The 21,676-nt window shown below is 37.0% G+C and overlaps 1 protein-coding gene across 1 annotated transcript in view; it reads right to left on the minus strand.

The window, feature by feature from the left end:
- ZNF521 (zinc finger protein 521) overlaps positions 1-21,676 on the minus strand; it is a gene marked incomplete at its 3' end in the record, with an annotated part of 256,138 nt that overhangs the window by 232,664 nt on the left and 1,798 nt on the right. The window lies entirely within an intron of this gene.

Raw genomic sequence — 21,676 nt, forward strand, 5'->3', positions numbered from 1 at the left:
CAGGATCGTTATTTTTGTGCTTTCTGGGCTCTAGATAGGCATTCAAACTTGAAATCCCACAAGATGAAAACAGATTTAGGGAAAATAAATCGCACACTGTTATAAAATGGCAAGCAGGCTCTAATGAAGGAAGGCAGCATTACCAGACTGTGCAGCCGTCTGGCCCACACCCGCCTGCTGGTCCACTGCCTCATTTTTTCATATGGTCAAGAAAAGGTAAACCAACAAACAAAAACAAAATTTGGGTCACTAAGGATGATCACCCTGGAACTGTGGACCTGGAGTGACAGGGCAGCAGTCCCATCCCGGGCAGAGACCTAGCTGGTGGTACCCACTGATCCAAAGTGCTCATATGGCCAAGGACAAAAATGTGCTTTTTAAACTTTCTTTTCAATGTTTATTTTCTAACCATTCTATCTCTGAAAGCTATTAAACTGTTTTACAGGGGAAGAAACAAACCTCTCCATGTACTTGTTCTTTTGTCTATAAAACCTTCTCAGACAGAAAGAATTATCTCTATATTAAACAAAATCACACTGTTGAAGTTTAGAGTTTCTGTGGTTTTGCTTGATTGTTCTACAGGTCTATCGTGGTCCTTGAAGACCAAAGAGAATTATCATAGATGCAATATTATCAAGGAGAACATGCCAAATGTGAATTTATTACACTCTTCTATCTACAATGAAATTCTTTGTAGGAAGATGTTGAGTGGGAGGAAATTAGACTTGGGAGAGGTTAAAACATAAAACAACACATACACACATATGCACACTTTGGAACCAAGTAAAGCTTCTCCTTTTCCAATCAGAAACCTACCCAAATTTTTTCTTCCATTTATTCCCACCTTATCTTTAACGTGAAATTTAGAAGAAAGTAATTTCAGAACTCCAACTTTCATATACAGAGTTATTATAAATGTACGCCCACCTTAAAAGTCATGTAACCTTCCAATTGAATTACTATGGCTGCCTTATCATTACGTAAGTAAACATTCACTGAGCAGCAAGGCACTAATAGCCATCTGAGTTGTTGGTCATGGCCAGTTTAAGATCTGACCCCCATTCCACAAAGCTTGCAATCTACTGCAAAGCTTTTCCAACTAGTGAGGTTAAAAGTGGGTTCAAGTGTTTGAGGATCCTGATTCTTCCAGTCCTGGAAGAGGTCAGGTACAACTCGGAATGACAGGAAACTGTCAGGCTATTTGCTCTACATTTACCCAAATGTGTTAGTCCAGATTTATCATTTTTTCTATATGACAGGCATGAGAAGGGCCTGGCAAATACTTGTACAGGGGGAGAGAGAGAAGAGTAAATCAATGAGTGCAAAAGCGGTAAGTATTCATATGGAGAAGCCTATACCCAAGAGGCATTTATTGATAAATAAGACAAGGCACAGTAGGGAAATTTTACCAAAAGAAGAGCAGCTTGGGCTAAGTTTTAAAGGATAGGTAGTACTAAAGACAAGTAGAAAATGGCTTTCCAAGCAGAAACATACATAAAGGCACAAATGCTTAAAACAAAACATATACAAAGGCACAAATGCTTAACTTCCAGGAAGTGTGTAAGTTGTTCTATTCAAATGAGGGGCACTTGATAGAGCAAGAAAGCAAGAGGGGCAGGGGAGTAGTGGCAGAAACAAGACTGAAAAAGCAGCTGGATCATTAAGGGACCGATGTTAACCTCAGCACTAAGAGAAGTCATGGGAGGACATTAAGGAGAGTGACTGATCTGGTATACATTTTTGAAAGATATCCCACTGGTAACTGAGAGGCTAAGTTGGAAAGTGACCAGAACTGGAAGGAGGAAGTCTTGAGGCTATGACATAATTCAGAAAAGAAGTGAAGGGAGTACAAACCCATTGTGTAAAGGGAACCACTACAAGATTTAGGAATGATTGTGAGAATAAGAAAGCAAGCAGGAGCTATCTGATTGGCAGGCACTGGGAGTGGTGGAATCACTGCTACCTTGAAAAAAGTGTATTAATCAAAGACAATGATTTGCTTTTTTTTGTGATTTCCATACCAGATTTCATCTTTTATCCATAATCCCAAATATCTAAAGTTGGAGAGTTGAAAGAAATATCACAACCATACCAGCTAACACTTTAGTGCAGGGATTTGCAAGTCTCAATAATTCCTTGGGACTTGAAATCTTTGGTAGGATTCCTTTCACCTTAGTCTTATTTCAAATCAAAGCCAATGATTCGTTTTTGTTATTTCCATACCAGATTTCATCTTTTATCCATAATCCCAATAAATCCAAAATTGGAGATTGGAAAGATTCCAATTACCTCTCATTGATATTGGTTCCAATATCTCTCATTGTATTATTTTTAGAAAGTCATTAACTGTTAGTTTAAGCAAGTTAATATGATTCTGCATGCAGATCATGACCTTTTTACAAGATAAAGTAATGACACAAATGACCACTTTCAATAATGAAGGGTATGCAGTGAACTACACAATGTCATTTTGCTATTTGCTGTTGTTTTGGGTTTTTTGTTTTTTTGTTTTGTTGTTTTTGTTTTGTCAGATGCCTTTCTGACTCTTCATTCTACCTATTACCCTGATAACTACATGTTCAGCATTGCTGGCTAACTGTGAAGGGTCTGTTGACACATTGAAATTTCAGAGTCCTTAAATCCCTACAAAACAAACAATCAAAACCAACTTCTATATCTCCATGCTCAATCTTAAAGCAAGCCTCATAGACCCTTTCCTCTGTCGGATATTAAAAAAATTTTCATAAAATATTTTTAATATCCCAATAGGCAAGTACTAATTTCTCTACAGCAAAGATATTTTAAAACTGCTAAAAATACACTCTGTAGGAAAGTCAATTATTTAAAAGTACTTATGTATAGTAGTTAGCACATAATGACCAAGTATACTACAAAATGCTTCCTAGGACAACTACAATAATAAATGAAACATATTTTTGAACCTAGGACTTAGACATTTGGATGTTTGGGAAAGATTCTGGTTATTTCCTCTTTAAATGTAAAAAGTAAGTATCAGCTCTAGTAGCACAGCTGGGAAGCACTACTCCACCCCAGCAAAAGAACACCTGGGGCAAAAAGCCTTTGTATTCCAGACATCACACCTTCTGATACTTTCACCAACCAGTTCTTATTACTTCAGCTATTTGAGATAACACCAATCCAATTGTAACAATATTTCTAAATTGGACACTTAAAGTTAACTATCTGAACAATTACTGAAACACTGGCTTAGGCAGAAAGTGTTTTCTTCTGTTTTGAAGGAGAAAAATTCTCTTTCTGCAATATAACTGCACATCTAACCAGCCCCCTTATCCCTGGCCTACTGCACTCCCCAAATATTATTTAGGATAATTTATTTTGAAACAAGAAGAGAGATACACTCATATATTTTTTTATTACAGTGTATCATTATAATTGTTCTAGTTTACTATTAGTTATTGTTACTAATCTTAATGTGCCTGAATGGTAAATTAAATTTTATTACAGCTATGGATGCATAGAAAAAAACATAAGTATATTTAGGGTTTAATGCTACCCGTGTTTTCAGGCATCCACTGGGGGTCTTGGATCATATCCCCCAAATTCGGGTGGGGGACTCATCTTTACATTTTGAGAAGATACACTCTAACCCCATTTACAGGAATTAGTCCACTCTTTCACTCACTCCTCTTTATTGTTTACTACTTATTTTATTATTTGAGAAACTCCTTTTTTTAAAACTGCAATAATACTTTTGAAAGACAGGGAAACTTTAATTTGTCTAAGGGCTGTGAATTAAACACAATATTCTAGGCACAGATTATCCAAATAAATGGAATCCTACCACCCAGGAATATAAAAAACTTTGCCTCTGTGCCCTCTTTCCCTTTCAGAGTTTCTACCTGGTTTTCAAACAAACTGGGGATCAAATTGCTACTAAAATTAAGTGGAAGATCATTTAGAAAACAAATTTTAAAAGATCTTTTTCTTTTCTTTCCTAGCTGGCATACAAGTGGAACGTCAGCATTTCTAAGGGATGCATTCAGAAAGATAAGAAAAGTGGTTTCTAAACAACTGCTTTGGTAACATGATAGCTCACCAAAGGAGAAAAAAGAAGAAACTCCTATAAAATAAGGTACTTGTTTGTATAATGAAAGTGAGGCTGTGATTTATGTCTTAAGAGCTATTACAAAACACAAGAAAAAAATTTATATAATTGGGGAAAAAGAAATTCATTTTGTTCTCTTCAAGTTGGGCTAATAAATTTTAAAATACATACAACCCTAAATGTCCAAGTTTCCTTCAGCCAGATAAACAAAGCCACACAAGAAAAGCCACACAACCAAAAATAAACTATAAAAATAGATCATTATTGATTTAGTATCAGTTCTGCAACACTTTGAAACAAAGGAAATATAAGGGCATCGTTTTTTAACTTTTTTTAACTGTACTTTTCCTAGGACACAACAAATCTTTACATCTTTACAAGTTTAATTAATATATCTCTCTAGTTGTTACTCTATCTTTTAAAAAACAGATTTTAAAACTACACCTTTCCCTACAGAATGACAACCTTGCCAAATGGGCATTCAATCTGCATGTATCTGCAGACAAGTAATAAAGACACCAGTGCCATTAGCATAATCAATACACAATTTACAGAGCTACCCAGATAGAACTGAAAGGGAGTATGTGCGCCATTATCTTAGTAACTATAAATTAATAGTCATTTGTGGAAATATGTTCCCACTTACATTGTTTCAATCCTGACTTGTCAAGATAATGTGAGCATATATCAAATATATTTATAGCATATATGCTATATATAAACATATTTTAAATGATGATATATTATCAGATTTATACTATTTATATATGTCAGATTATGTCTTTTATTTGTTGTCAGATTTGGATGATTTATTATCAGAAATTATTCAAATATGAATAAAGTAAAATCAACTGAATCAATCACACATAGAAGAACTGTGTGCTCCTCTGATAAATAAACACCCATATTTAATCATTTCAGAAACACAATTTTCAGTGAATCTATCTAGAGAAGGAGCATATTCTGAGATAGTGAGGTTAGCTGGCCAACTTTCATCCCATTTTCTTAAAAGGAAAATAAGGAAATTAATCTGATCAATCTTACTGCTGCTTATAATTTTTTTAAAACCCAACCCTTTTGAAAGTTTATATTTTGCCATCACCACAAAAAAAAAAAAAAAGCATGTGCCATCTCTGAAATGTCATCTATAAAACATAAGGATTGGAGTTACTTTTTCAGGAATGGTGCTGAGTGATAACCAAGTCCCTCCACCCACTGCACCAGCATCCACTACCCCTTGGGATAAACATATCCCAAACAGGCATAACCACCTCTTTGCAGCAGCAAAGACAACCTGTGTGAAAAAGAGGCATATTTCAAATAAAGGAAAACAACACAGCTTCTGGACTTTTTAAGCCTGTCAGTGGGAAAACTGAACTTGTTTTTCCTGTAGCCTCTCCACATAGTGTATTTAAAAAGTCAGGGTGACATTACCAGGAGGCTATTCAATCCAAAGACACATCCATTGCTATAATTTTGTAGGCACAACCAACACTCACTTTTTCCTATAACTCAAGCTGGTGGGCTCCACCCTAGGAAATCTCATGACCTTTAAGAGAGAGCATCCAGAGGAAGACTTTGAAAGTGTACTCAAACTCCATAAGAAGATATTTCTGAGAAGATACTTGCTGAGATTTCACCAACATCAGGTAAACATGGCTGGATTCCACCTCAGCACCCCAGATCACCTCTAAAATAATTCCCAGGTCAGCCTTCTGAAGCAGACAATTCTTTCATCAGAAGCCAAATTCTTTAATCACACAATTAGGGATTTGTCAGGTTTCCACTACTTTTAGTTCTCTCTCAGATGTAACTGACTAATACTTTTTTTTTTTCTAGGAGAAATAACTTTCTCTAAAGGGTTGGATAGGGGAAAGAACTGAGATCTATACATCTAAAGCAATCTGGCTCCTTCTATCTGAGAATTGTGAGATCAAAGACTACCTGTTTTAAGTTCTTCTACTTTAACCACACTAAATGGATGAGACCGATATCTGTGTGTTTCCTCATTTATAAAATGGAGATAATGATAACTGACACAAGATTCACTTATGGCCAAATGAGACAGACACACAACATCTTTGGAAACTAAACAGTTACCCAAATACAAAGTATCCCTCCAAAATAGTGAACTCACCTCTCCTTCAGTTCCATTACCCACCTTTTACTGTAGAAAATGGTTACTGAAAGAATATAAAAGTTCACACAATTCTTCTTAGGCTTTTTCCAAAACAGGAAATATTTTTCTTATTTATACAAAGAGGCAAGGTAACCACAGAACTCTGTCACCTCTCAGGTCTTTGTAGAAAAGAAAAACATAAAGAGGATAGAACGTGTGTGCTTCTTCAGCTTCCCAGTAAACTTCATCCATAATAAAAAGCTGTTGCCTATCAGTAACTTGCTGAGAGCCAGATTATCTATTTAGCCTCAGCATTTACCTAATGATGAAAAGCATCTCCTGCTTTTTAAAAGCTTGTGCTATACTACTCTATTTTTATGAAAACCCTCCCTCAATATCTATTTTCATTAACCAAAAGAAATCCAAAGAGGGTTTCTGCTTTTAAGACAAAAGGTGAACGTGAAAGTATCATCAGCGTAAGTTTTACAGCAGCCAACATAAAGACAATACGCAGTCAGAGCAGCAGGAGTTGGCACCTATGACCCCCTTTCCGAGGAACTACTTTATACAGACTGGGTATTTATCACATCAGTTCTGCTTTTACTAAATGTCAGTGTTCTTTTGGGTTTGATGTGTTATTTGCTAGGTTATCTGGGGATAGGGGGCAGGAAGCGCTCCCAAATTTTCTATGTAAATAAATGGCAATTACTTCTTTATTTCACCCCATTTTGGCTGACTGAAGGCTTCATGGAAACACTACTTTTGGATAGCAGAGGAAACATCTACAGTAATTCTGTGAAGCAAATTCTTCCCATTTTATTAGTTAAAAGGGTGGGGCTAATAAAGTTTCAAGGACACATGGTTTGCAAATGCAGGTTCATCAGTCACTGGGTCCCTCAGATTAACTCACTGTGACATTTTGCTTGTGCATTCAAGACCAAAAGCTGAGACCCTGGCAGCTAAAACCAGCATAAGGAAGGTCTCTCTCACACTCATGTAGTAGTGGTGTAAGGGGCAGGACACTGAGCAGGTTTTCCATGATCCAGCAGACCGGGTAAAGGAGGAGTCAGAGTCCTCAATGTCTTTTTGCAGGTTTTTATTGGGATTTACCAGGTACATGGCAGGCAGGGGTACTGGGGGGCCGGGAGGCTGACAGGCCTCCCAGCCCCCGGCAAGTCTTCACTCTATCTGGGCTCTCCAGCCTTCTCTCACATTCTCTCTTCTCTTCTCATGGCTCTGCTTCTCTCTCGGCTTCTGCTGGCGTCCCTGTGACGCCACCCTTAAAAGCCCAGTCTCAGCCCAGGTGAATCCTATCTATATATGCCCACACCCTATTCCAGGTGCCCGCCATCAGGCATGCATTCAGGACAGCAGGGGTCTGTCATCTATCCCGATGGCGGGAGGGCAGAAAAGCCTGACATTTTTCCTTACCCTACAAGTGGACATAGGATTTTGGTTTTGTACAGAATCTAAGAAGGGTCTGAAAGCCACTTATCCTTCCATATTCTAGAATGTATGCAGCTGTGAAAGATATCTAGAATAGAAATCAAGAGACTGAGGCTCTCCTTCCTGTTCTGTCACAAAGTCAGAGTGTAGCTTGAAATATGGCACTAAGGCTCTTTGAGACAACAGGGCGGACAGGTGCTCTACTGTCCTCGGCTGCTCCAAAGCCCCAGGATCACATCCCCCACTGGGAACAGTCTGCATCTCACTCAGCTATATACACTTAGCTCTCCCTTAGCAAGAGTTTCAGCCCCAGCTATGGCTGACCTAATCAAGAAACTAAAGTACCATCCGGGCCCAATATACCTATTTTAAAATGTTTTCTAGGATATTGATTTTAAATTTCTTGAAGAAGAATTTCTTTTGTCACTTAGCTATCATTTAAGGCCATTTCACTCATTAAAAGTGGCCTCACACAATCCTCTTGACTCTCTACTCTGATTTTCATTACTATTTCTTTCACTTCATTTAGCATTAAGGCTGAAGGAAAAAGTATAAATGGATATTTGAAAGTCATCTGATTGGATATATTAAGGTTTGAGACTTTGTCCATATAGAAAGGCAACTTTATGACAGCTATAATTTAGTTAGAATAAAAAGAGATGGTGGTGTCTACACAGAGGATCACCAGACAAATGAGTGCTGAGGTCAACCAGCGGGCAATGACAGAAGCTGGGTTTCTAAAGCCTGCTCAAACCCAGCAATCTGGGAGTGGGGAATGGGTGATTACATAAACTAAACAGAGAGTAGAACCTGTCATGGAATGAGCAAGGGAAGGCAAGAGGAAATTAAAAAATAAATAACTAAAGTAAACCCCAGTTAGAATTTACTGCAGTGAAGAATGGATATGAAATTAAGAGGAAAAGAATTTCAGACAAACCAAAAATAAGGTTTCAAAAAAATTTTAAAGCACTGGCGAAACACAACCAGACACTCACTGGTAGTTAACAGCCAGTCAGCAGACACATTCCTATATTCTCCTTCCACCTTCACACCCTATACTCACAGGTGCTTCCACACAACACAGAATTCCTCTCAGAAGCCTAGAAGAAAAGGCTTCTCGGCTAAATTTACTGATGAGTATGGTAATGTAAAATCATCCCCTTGTTCGGCTAAATTCCTCTGTAAACCCAAGCTCAGATTTACCTTTTTAATTTAAGGATTATTAATAAATCTACTATGATTAAACCTTCATAATGATATGTGAATTATTTGTCTCTAGTTCCTCTCTCAAGAACAATTAGCCTACCTTTACAAATTAGCATTGGTCCTTTTGCAAAGAACCTCAAAGACACAGACCTGACTTACCAAAAAGATGGCAGAGGATCTAAAATTAATTAGCTCCACTTTATATTCCCATTATCTTTTAATTGGAATTTCTGCAGGATTTTTTCTTTCAGAACTGGCAAAATGAAGTAGAGCTTAGAATCAGCTACCTCAGCCAGTGTGAAGGGAGTGACCAGAACAGACTGAAGCCAGCAAAGGTATTTGCAAGGAACCTCCCAAAACTGACCTCTTAAAGGGAATATCCTGCCACGTAAGTTCTTTGAAATCCCCTCTCCTGAACAACAGCAAGAAAAGGATTTTTTTTTCCTTTTCTAGAACACAAAAGAGTAGTAGACCACAGTATGAAGTTTCTCCACAGTAGTGAGAGCACCTTCCACAGTAAGAGTAAGAAACAGGAAACATTTACTGAATATTATCTGCCCAACACTGTTTTAAGAGCTGACAAGAATTAACTCCATTCTCCCAACAACCCTATTAGTTATAAACTAATAACCTCACTAATGGATGCAGAAACTATGGACATTGGTTTAACTTGCCCAAGGTCAACCTGATTAGAATTTGAAGGCAGGTTGCTTGTTTTAACACCACACTCTTAGCCACCATCCTTTGTTGAACCCATGGACTAAATGTTTGCTAAGCACGCACTTTATTTCCAGAAATACTCTTAAGAGCTGGGGATACTGGGTGGAGTTGGAGAGAAAATGTCTTGCTATCAGTGTAATGAGGAAGACGGAACTGAAAGAATTGACTAGAAAAACACCTTTCTACGTCAGATATAAACTCTATTAGTTACAAGGGAAAGCACTGAAAAAACAAAATATAAAAAAATATTTAAACTTCTGTATAACAAAAGAAAAAATAATTACCACCCACTAAGTCAAAAGACATACTGGGAGAATCTGCAACACATAAGTAAGACAAAGGACTAATTTTCTTAATAATAAGAGATGTGCTTTCAAACTAAAAGATAAAAGAGGCAAGGAAATAAAAAGGCAGTTCACAGAATAAGTACAAATGGCATATAAACATATAAAAGATGCTCAAACTACCTCATAATTACAGGAATGCTACTTAAAATGTCAATGAAATACCAGTTTGTTTGTTTGTTTCACAAGTCACATTAGTAAAGATAAAAGTATTTAAACACAGGCACTCTCCAACCCTGCTGCTAACAGCAGTGAAAGCTGGCATTACCTCTGTGGAGGGCATACTGGCAATATCTATCAAAATGCTAAATGCACATTCCTTTACCCAGCAATTCCATTTTTAGGCATTTATCCCATATATACAATCACACATGCCAGCAAGAATGCATGTATGTTCATTGAAGTCATATTTTAAATAGTAGAATAAACAAATAAGCAGCTAAATAGAAACAGCCTGATGGCCATCAGAGTGGCAAGTAAAGGACAGAATACTATACAATACCACAATGGATAATTAGAGTTATTACAATTTTAAAAAGTGGTCCAAAGAGTTGATGTGGAGGGATTGTGAGAAAATATATTCAGAGAAGACAACATAGAGAGATCCCCCTTTTGTTTAGGGAAAAAAAAAAATCCTGAAAATACCCACCTATCTATATTACATTGCCATCTAAGAACAGTCCATTTCTCAGCCTAAGGACATTACCACTAAGCTATCTTCATTCCCTCTAAATAATTGTGGAAAAAGATATTTAAAGAACAGTTGCAAAGGCAAGACATTATTAGCTTGTGCAAGGTATCAATGCATCTCACTCAGACTTGGCTTGGAGAATCATGTGGATAGTGTTAAGGGTCAAATACATGTAAACTTAAATAACCTCTTAAGCCGTTTCCTTAGGCTTTGTGAATAATACCATCGTGAATAAAGACCAAAAAGTCCAAAAAATTTAGTTGAAAGGTGGGGGAAAAAGTGTTAGCAGGTAGATGACTGTTTTTATAATCTTTTACAGTTTTTCTACACAAGTTTTTAATTAGAAAACAGACTGATGGTTTGTTGGTGTATATTCATATTATAGTACTTACTAAAGCTTCTTAATGTGGAAACTATGCTAAGAATTTGCAAAAATCATAATTAGAAACATATTACATGATTGGTATGTATTTTTCTAAATCTCTAAGAGAGGAAACAGAGTTATTAAATTGTCTTCTGATACTAAAATGAGTGAATTTATCCAGTATTTAGGCAGCATTACAAGAATTAAAAGCAATCCAGATATCTGGAAGGATGAATTGATGATGAAAACTCAATGGATATAGATACGATAGACACTTAAAGTGCAAAAACCAGGACCACAACTGAAAGAAGGCCAGAACTTGTACACAAATTAGCCAGCATGAATAACATAAAAGAGATACCACTTACATGAACTGAAATTGTACACGGTTGCAAAACTAAGTCTATAGTTAAACAACATTACGAGGGATACAAAGAATCATCTAAATATGTCTTCACAGAATATTAGCTCCATTAAATCCATGAGCAATTGGGTCTGACCTATTCCATACTACACCCCTAATACCTGACATAGAGTGGATATTCAATGTAAATCCCCACAGAATGCATGACCATGTTCAATACTCTTCATTCAAAAACATTAAAATTCAGATTTGATATGAAAGTGATTCCCCTAGAAATCTTCCCTGACCTCACTAATATCTCTGGGACATGCTCACATGCTTTGCCTTAACAAAATGGCAAATTATTAGCACCTCTTGCACTATTTATTTGTGTTTTCACAGCTTGATTGCAATTCTACATGAATATATACCATAACTGTCTCCTTCGGAGCATCCCCAGCTCCTAGCACTCTTAGAGTGGTGAAGAATGGATGTGCAGCAAGTATTTGTTAATTAAACAAATAACTGAATTAAGACATTTGCTTATTTGTATGTTTATTTGCTATCTAGTTTGTTTGGTTACCATGTAGGGTATGAGGATTCAAAGAAAAGGGCTACCAAACCTGTCCTTCAAAGACTTACCAACAAACCAGAAAATCAATTTAGCGGCATGGTTTCTATGATATATAGGATTTAGTGGGGACAATAAAGAGAGGTATCATTTTAACTTAGGTAGGTCAGAAAAGTCTCACAAAAGAACTGAAATGAGTCGTAATAAATGAAAAAAAGATTCAGGTCTTTATTACTGTACAAAACTATCTTGAGAATCCACAGTGTAAACCTAAAGGAGGTTCAGAATGAAGCTGTGAAAATCATTAAAGGTTTGGGACATGCTGCTAATGAAAACAGTACCAGCATTTAGAAAAATGGATGAACATGAATTGAGGATGACTGGCCAACATAAGTAAACTAAATTAAAATGCTGTCCTTAAAGCAACACTCTTTGACCTTGGCTTAAACATTTGTACTGCTGCAGGTTCATACCCATCCTACTGTGAAAATCCACCTGCGACCCAGGCAAATACAAAATTGGTCACAGACTCACAAATACACACAATGTCTAGTCCAAAGACACTGCTGCTGTTAGGGCTGTTGCCAGTGAGAAATGACAAAACTCTAGTGGGGGAATTGATCACTGGCCCAGGGCTCCCATCTAGAATCTGCAAACTGCTCTGTGGAAATTCCAGAGCTTGGATGGAGTCAGATTCTTTATAAAAGCTCAGCCAATGATTCAGTGTATAATCCACATGTCCTTCTATATACCTCCCTAAACAGGGGGTCTGGACAAGAAATCATATGGTGAGCACAACTATCTATCTCTGTTGTTTGATTTTGTTCCATTAGCTACAAGTCAACCAAGTTCACAGTTTTAAAAAGCACTGTCCCATTAATATTGATCAATTTGCAAGAATTACAGTTTTCTCAAAATGAAAATCCTAGGATGTTAGAGATAGAACAACTCAGAAGTTATCAATACATTCATTTGGAAGAAATAAGTGATTTTGGCTCCACAGAAGTTTTCTGAGCACTAAGTTTAGTCAGGTACCTGGCTGACAACATTCCTGATCTGAGGGACACAGAGGCCGACAGAGTAAGGAAGCCATCCCAGGGGTCTGCCAGCCCATCACACTTATACTGGGTTTTAAATATGCAAATCAGCAAGTATAAAAAACAGTTACATTTAACGGGAGCTATAAAAGGGTGTTATTATCTTGTAATGGTTTTATTTTGAAGATTAAAAATTTGGTATAATGATGCAATACTTATGTAAATGACCTATATGATTTTGGAGGAGGCAAAAGGGATTTCATGTTGATCATCTTTTTCTTCGGTCAGTTACACTCCACCATCACCATTCATTCAGCACTGACATTTTTGAACAGGAAGGCCATCAAGAAACCCAATGTCATTATCGCTAAATTGTTCTATGCTTAAGATCTATGATTCCGTAAAAGTTTATTTCAAAGCAGTCACCTAGATCCCAGGGGTAATCAAACCTGTGCTATGGACTCTTTAATACCAACTTACTTCATTCTTTAGTGTTCTATGCCTCAATATTTAATGGAATGAATTCCTTGTGAATTGTTTCACAATTTTACATTGCAGGGATTCCTATCTGAAGTTCTGACTTGCTGTTTTCGAATATTAACACATATATGCTCAGAAGCCTCCAATTATCTTAAAAGATACCATCAAATCTTTGAAAAAAAATTTAATTATAATTTTAATATTACACATTTAACTTTCAAAAATGTTACCCAGAGCTTTTAGGAAGGGTAAGAGACATTGCAAAATCAATAACCTAAATCCAAGAGTTGAAAATATTCTATACATATTATATTTAGTGGTTTTGGCTCAAGTGAGTGTAGTTCCCTTTAAATCACAACAGAAAATGCACTTCAACATTCTTAAAAAATATAGCTCACCAAACTTTTGGTATCAAAATGTTTTTAGTACTCATTTTATCTAATCTTTTTTTAAATTGAAAAGCGAATAGAAAGTCATGCATTTATCTCCTCCCTCACTTGCATAGTTTCCTTCCCTAAGTTAAAAAGCAATGAAAGAGATTTAAAATCTCACCCAGCTTTCCAAACCATAAGTATCATAAGGGCAAGGCTGGCTGTTTGGCTCACAACTGAATTCTCAGAACTTAGCATAGTGCTGGACAAAATAGGGAGAGAATAAAAATAAAACTTTGTTAGATGAGAAATAAGCGCCCTTATTTTTCAGAGAGGAAATGTGAACACTAGAGAACAGAGGGTGAATGGCTTGCCAAAAAGCACAGACAGCAAATGAGAGTTTGCCCCCTGCGCCCTTTCCATTCTGCAACCATCTCCCTACTAGCACTAAGATCCAAGTCACAATACTTATGACCACAACTAATTGTTTCTGTTTTTACTCTCAACTCTTTCCAGGAATTAATATGCATTCCCTTGAGTCTACAGTTCTTTTTAACCCTTGCCTCATGTCCACAAAAAGCGCATCTAACCTTGTACACTGACAGCTCCAAACAACCCTCTGCACAGCAACTTCAGAATCCATATATCAGCTAATGAATAAAACATTCCTGCAAACTCATGATGGCATTGCCTTTCAGTCCATCGTTCTGCTTTGGCTTCATTGATACTTGGTAGAGTGGTGTTTGCTTTTCTTAATACATAAATTATAGACAGAAGTGTGATACTACTGATAGAGGGCATGTCTAGTAAACATTAAAAAAGAAACAAGTTAAATCATTAGGAATGCTGAAAGTAATTTAAATTTAGTCTAATTCATGTACTTACTAGATTCAGTACAGCTGTGATATGAAGAATACTATTAAAGAACATGTTTGAAACATTACAAAATATTTCTAAAAAGCAATTAATTTAAAACATGATGGTCAATAATATAGTTTAGGTTCCTGGTCACAGCACCCCCTATAATATGGCAACTAACAGTTCACCTCATGGACTTCATCTCTCCACAAGTGGTCACACCCATATTCTGTATGAATATATGGCACTGTTTGTCCTCGATGAGAATGAGGGCCAGGTATCTCCTTCATACCAATCAGGTAGATAAGTTTCTATCTTGACATATCTCTCATTGTACACTGATGGGATAAGAATTTCCGGAAAAAGTCAACCATGAGAAAAAAGAACGTAGCAAAATTAGTTACATTTAATGGTAAAATGATTTTAATTTCTAAAAGGAATTTATATTCTTTAGAATAGCAACTTTTATTGGCAAAATAATTCAAAAAATAATTCAATTTCTCCTTTAAAATGTGATTAATAGATATAGATTAGATAAACAAAATGTATTTCATGCAAAACATTAGAGTATGCTTGTGTAAGCATTTTCTGCCTAGGTTTATATCTCATAATGAGTTGTGATAACTGAGGAATGGATACCTTTTGGTTTCACATATATTTAAATTTATTACAACCAAAATACCAAAATGTAATTCCAACAAACTGCACTATTATGAAAATGAATATTCTAAAATGTCAATCACTTGTGCATATTCAACTTGAGAGCTCTCTGCTTGCTTATGCATGAATAGTATGCTTTCCTAACCAAATCATCTTTATTTGAAAATAAGATTTAAAATGCTCAACACATATATACATGCAATAGACAGATGCATATACATATTTTTCTTTTCAGAATTTTTCAAGGCATTGATTAGCATGAAGTTTAAATGTATAGCATCTACCAATAATTTTTAAATATATACATTCAGCTTTTTTTTCAATCTTCTAAGGGTCATTTCAAGACAGTCATCTTTGCATCTAGTTTTTTTTTTTTAATTATCAGATAGTAAACTTCTACTTTCAGACATCTAGAGTAGAAATGCAGCCATAATAATGACACACCCAAGATGAGCCCAGTGTGTGTAGCTGTGGCAGGGTCCCCAGGCAGCTGGATAACTGCTGCTTGATCATTATCTCTGGTAAAACTGAAGCAACTGAAGTTTTAAAGAATTCGTATCTTACTGAATTTCTTTCATCTTTAATAATTACTAAACTGGCATAATTACTTATACTAGTGGTGGAATGTGATGCATGCTAAAAGCCCAAGCTGCCTAAAATTAAAGTTTAAAAAAAAATTCATGATTCTACTTAGTTTTCAAAGATTTATCTTGTGTCAGGCTTTTATGCCAAGACTTGCATAATTACTTAAACCATTTAAAAGCTTTCCTTACACTATTTGATTAATTCTGTAACAGAGCTATTTAAATTTACTAATGTTAACTTTAATGTTTAAGTTTAATTGCTTTGTAATAACATTGTTGCAGAACATATTTTAAATCAGACAAATACACTTTCATTACAACATACAAGGTGTATGCAATCCTAGCTAGCGTACCATGCAATCCCCAAACAACAACCACCAAAAAAAAAAAAAAAAGGAACATATTTCAGATTTAATTGAAATGGGATTAGAAAGTTGCATGCATCCCCCCACAGAACTAACTTTAACCTTTGACAGCACAACGGGAGTCAATGGAGAAAAAAATTAAATACATCTGGGAAAATACTTAGCCAGAGGTTTGATTTTAGAATATCAGCATTTGTATCAAATTCTCACTCAATTCTTAAGTGTTCTTTAACATAGTACTTAATGACAACATTTACACTTTTAACAAATCCATAAGGCCGCTAAAATATGATGGAAATGCTGCAAGTTTTAAAAATTATTTTCTCTTAAAAAATAACGAAAAACTCAATATGGTCTCCATTAAATCCAGCCATAAAGAATGTATTCTATGGCAACAGAATTAATGACATTAAGCCAGCAATGTGAATTCTGTCAGATGAATTAATAGAGCACAGTAATAGGAAAAACAGACTTTTCATAAAATTCTTAATTGATCTTGGTAGAAGTGCTCTTTTCTGCACTCAAAACTTCTTTCTCTTCGCATGGTTTTACCTCAAAAATAAAAATTCAAGCAAGTATACTAAATATTATATTTCAACATATGTCAACAAGTATTTCACTAGAATTTACTAGATGAGCCAATCCTCAGACTTCCTTTTAAAAATAAAAGGGGGAGAATGAAAGTGTTCCTATAAGATGAAAAGAAATCTACAAATATGCTACAAGATCTGCAATGATCCAAATAAGTGAGTAAAAAGAACTAAGTATAATTACTGGAAGCACAAAGTTGAAAAATTCTGTCATCACTATTAGACGTCACTGCTGTCAATAACTACAATGGATTTTAAGGGATATGGGAATACCCTGGCAAAACAAAAAAGAAAAAATTAGTAACAGCTTGCTTTATAAAAAAAGCTGCTAATCTCAAATCCCTTTGTAATTTCATTTTTACATGTATGCTTTTATGTTCAATATCCTATTTTTTCCCCTTTTTGGGCTGGATGAATAAAAGCCAACAATCCACTCACGCATCATCAAACAGATGTTTTTGTTTTTAAGGCCAAGTTGAATCTTATGAATTCTTGTGCCCTCCCTTTAAGAAGATGCTGCCAGAACTGCTGAAATCATGAAACCGGCATTTTGGAAAAGACTCACTGGACCATCAGTTCTGGAACTTTGACTAGCACTCATGGGATTCTTGCCAACTGTAATTGCTGTTTTTGTTTATGTCGGATTGTCTACTGATTGGACTATAATCAATTTAATGACTTCAACATCTAGTCAGTATAATTTAGAGGTGGTAGAGGGGAGAAACAGTCACTGGCTGGTAGACGAACAGAAAGAAGTACGGCTGCAACTGTCTGAAGGGAGCATGAAAGTCAAACACTGAGCTTCTGCAGTGTTTCCAATCATTAAGAATTGAGATTTAGATCCAAATCTAAAAGCAGTAGACATTGCTCTGTGCCATGCAATCAGGAGTGCATTTTGGCCTCCCAAGGATGAGAAAGAACATGTACCTATTGATAGAGAATATAGGCATCCTTTTAACATTAGGAAAGATATTACCTTGGGTTAAAAACTAGTTATTGAAAAAGGGAGTCATATTTAACCTATCTAAAAATAATATTGAAGGAAAAAAATGTGATATTTAATTAACAGCAAAGTATTACACTGTCTTAATGCAATTGTCTCTTCATACAAAATTCAGGCCTTTTTCCTTACCATGGCATCATTTCCAAAAACAAAATTCTGTCTTTAGTGGTAAGATGCCTTTTTTTTTTTTTCAAGAAATAAAACACACGGAGTATAATTGAACCACTTTATTTTTCGTTATACTTCACCTGTTCACCTATAAGAAAAAATATTTTGACTTTGAAAAAAATGAAAAAAAAAAACTGTTTAAATAAGGACTGGAGAGCTTAATGTCTCTATTAAATTTAGAGGCTTGTACAAGCTCCTTGTGGTGACTTTCTTAACACCCACAATTTCTAGAGCTTTTTCACTGGAGATTCTAGCTTAATAGATAGGCTTTCTGACTTTCCAAAGGTTATGGACTTAAAAATCCACTGCCTTTTCAGTTCAAATTCTATAGTTTACATTTCTTCTTTAAATTGAAAGCTGAATTTTTGCCACTTCATTATATTTCTAAATAAATTACTTCTCCTTCAAAAATCCTTTATAGGTACAAAAGAAGGTAAATGGGGGGAAAGGAAAAAGGTCAATCATAAGTGTGATAACTTCTAAATGTGCCAAGTTACAAAGGGTTAGCCACTATGAGAGCCAAGTTAAACAAGGCACTTTGGGGGCTCTCTTTCTCCCTGCTTCCCACCATTTCTCTCCAGAGGCTCCTGGGATAGATTTATGAACACCTGAGGGTCCAGATATCCTAATTGTGTCCTGTGTTTAGCTTGGCCATTTAAATGTCTAAGTGCTCCCCTCTCTCCTTCCCAGCTTTATAACTTGGCTCTTACTGAATATATCACACCTTTCTGTAGTGGACCACTTTTTCCTTCTTACAGTGCTTTTTAGAGTAAATTTCAAAAAAATTGTTTTTATCAGGTAAAATGGCCAAGAAACTTCCATCAGAGAAGCACCACAAGAAACAGAATAAAGAGCAAGCAAGAAAAATAGAAATAGGTCACAATTGACCAATTTGATGCAACTGATTTGCTGCCTCTAAAAACAAGCTGACAGCAGAACTATTTTCAGTGAGGTAATCTACTCAAATACCATGTCTACTCTCTGGAACTGAGAAAAATATCCAAATAATACAAATGGAGTAGAAAGAGCCACTCACTTAATTGTCTGACTATCCGTGCCACTCAATACTGGCTTTAACTCTGTTTCATTAAGGTTGAAAGGATTATTCTGAAGATTCATAGCGAGAGGACAGAAGTTGCTCGACTTTATTGGGGGGCTGAGAGAATTTTAATGCTAGGGTTTTGAGAGGTGGAAGGGGTCCATGTTGCAAAATATGTTTCACAGCTTTCAGAAGTAGAAAAAAAGGAATCTTTTTGGTGTTTCACAGTTTTAATGCACTTGAGAGGAGGTAAGCAAAGCAAACAGGGCATGCTCCACTGCAGCTGGAGACCTGGCACCCACTCACGCTCAGAAGGTCGGTTATTAAGGCAATTACACTAAAGTTTGCTACAAACAAACAAACAAAAAAAAACCTTACATAATTTTAAGTAAACACAATTAGTTATTCAAAGCACTAACTTTATGAGAGTGCACAAAATAAACTCAGATTTATAGATTGTCCTTGTAGTTCTAATTTTTTGCAGGAGGTTGAAAACAAAAACTCCAAATTTAACTATCACTTTGCTTTAATATTTTTATCTGCCTATGTAAACTGTTCCCCTGAGATATGAGTTTCAAATTATGATATCAAAAGTGACAGCCATATCAGAAATATCTCTTAAACCGTGTTTGTTAAAGAAATAGTATGGATGTAGAAGACAAGTTGGAAATTGAAGGCAGAACTTTGTTTTATTTGGAAAGGCACATTGTATTTGCATGGTTTCCAAGGTCTCCTTTTGTATAAGAGCCCTACAAGATTTTGAAATCTTACCACTCTTCTAATAAAATCAGAATTTTCATCTCTTAGAAAAGTACTAATCAGTTCTTCATAAAAGTAGAAACAAATCAAAGCTGCCTTTATATACCTGCTGACAGCAAAGTGTTGCTCAGTGCCTATTAGTAGTAGTATTATAGAATATTGGTCATACTGACACCTCCCTGGCCTTTCTATGATTCAAATGCGACCTTCCAAATAATATAAATGGATACTCAGAACACTCCTAAAACACATGTTGAGAAATGGAGACTGTTCCAGGAAGACACAGGAAAATCAAAATAGTAAGGCTAGGTCATTAACAAGAGTCACCTAGAATGTCATTCTACTTCTCCAAGACCGCTAGAAATACCACAATTACTCCTCTGACACAGCTCATCTAAATATGAATTTTTTCCAGGTAAATGCATATCCTGAAGAAACACAAACTGATCCTCAGTGAGGACTGAACTATATTTATTCCAGTCTTCTCACCCCCAAAGCTCAGGAGGTCCACCTGAGGCCATTCGGTTTTCTGGGAGGACTCCAAGCAGCTGATAGAAAACACCACTGTGTTCTCTGACCACACAGAAAATGGAAGCTAAATCTTTGCTTTTGATGTAAACATTTTAGGGCTTGGCTGTTGAAGACACGTATGCTGAGTCTTCATGGAGAAGGTATTTGAGAATTTTTGCAATGTGACAATCTAACAAAAGAATAAAATGCCCTCTATCCATTTCCACGTGCCAATTTTTGCTTATTTAACTTAAGAACTGCACAGGTCTTGGTTCCATGTATTCTGCAATTAGACTTATGCAAGATCGCCCTAGGAACACCGCTAACTGACGGCTTCTCTTACTGCCCATAAAAATCCTACCTGCCTGAGAATAAATCCTCTTTAGGAAGCACAGGGAGCACATGGACCCACAATCAAGCGAACTTTCATTGTGAATTCATCCCAAAGGCAGATGAACTGAACGCTCAGAAGCTGCAAAACTACAATTGTGCAAACTTTCAATAAACTTTTTAAAAATAAAAAGCCTCCCCAAATACAGAGGTTTCAGAAGCCAAAGCCGTGTGGAGCCCGTTTAAACCGGTGTGACAGACCCCAAGCTAATCAAACTCGGAAAGTTCCTTCCAAAAGACTAGGAAGACACTGGCCGGGTACTTTGCTCAGCGTGACTTTTAAGGAAGCAACGAGTATCCCGGCGGCGAGTTTCCCCGACGCGATGGTTGTCCCCCGTTGCCCTGACACCCGCGCACGCCCGTGGTGGTGATTTTCCCATTCACTGTGGACGCTAGAATCTTTCTGGCCCGTGGTCTGTATTTTCCCAGAAAATGCACGGCCCACGTGAATGTAAATCACCACAAAAACTATGTCAAGCCACATGTCAATGATTCATATGGTTTTCAAACTTCTCCTGTGCTTCAGGAAAAAAGACACTGTTCCAATCTGAAGCCCTCCCCCAACCCCCCCCTCCACCCCCCAACTGCCCCTTCCCAGGAGAAGAAAGGGCTTTGTGTGTGCGGTGAGGGCTCCGTTAATCGAGTTCATAAATACACATCGGCCGGGGGCCGAGGGCCGGGGGGTGGGGGGCGGACGGGGGCCCGGGGGGCCGAGGGCCGGGGGGCCGGGGGCTGGGGGGAGGCTCCGGGCTCTGGACTCTGCACCCCCCCGCACCGGGGCCGACGGCAAGTCCCGAGACTGGGTGGCAGGAACTGGGGTAACGGGGAGCAGAGACCGGGCGGCCGAGGAGGAAGAGGATGCTGCGCCACCGGGGACCAGAGGGCGGGGCCGGGCCGCGCGGACCTCGGGGGACCCTTTGGTCCTTGGCGGGCTCACAAGCCGCCCTTTGTCCTCCGCGTTCGGGGTCGCG

The sequence above is a fragment of the Talpa europaea genome, assembly GCF_964194135.1.
Source record: "Talpa europaea genome assembly, chromosome: 13".
NCBI classification, from domain to species: Eukaryota; Metazoa; Chordata; class Mammalia; order Eulipotyphla; family Talpidae; genus Talpa; species Talpa europaea.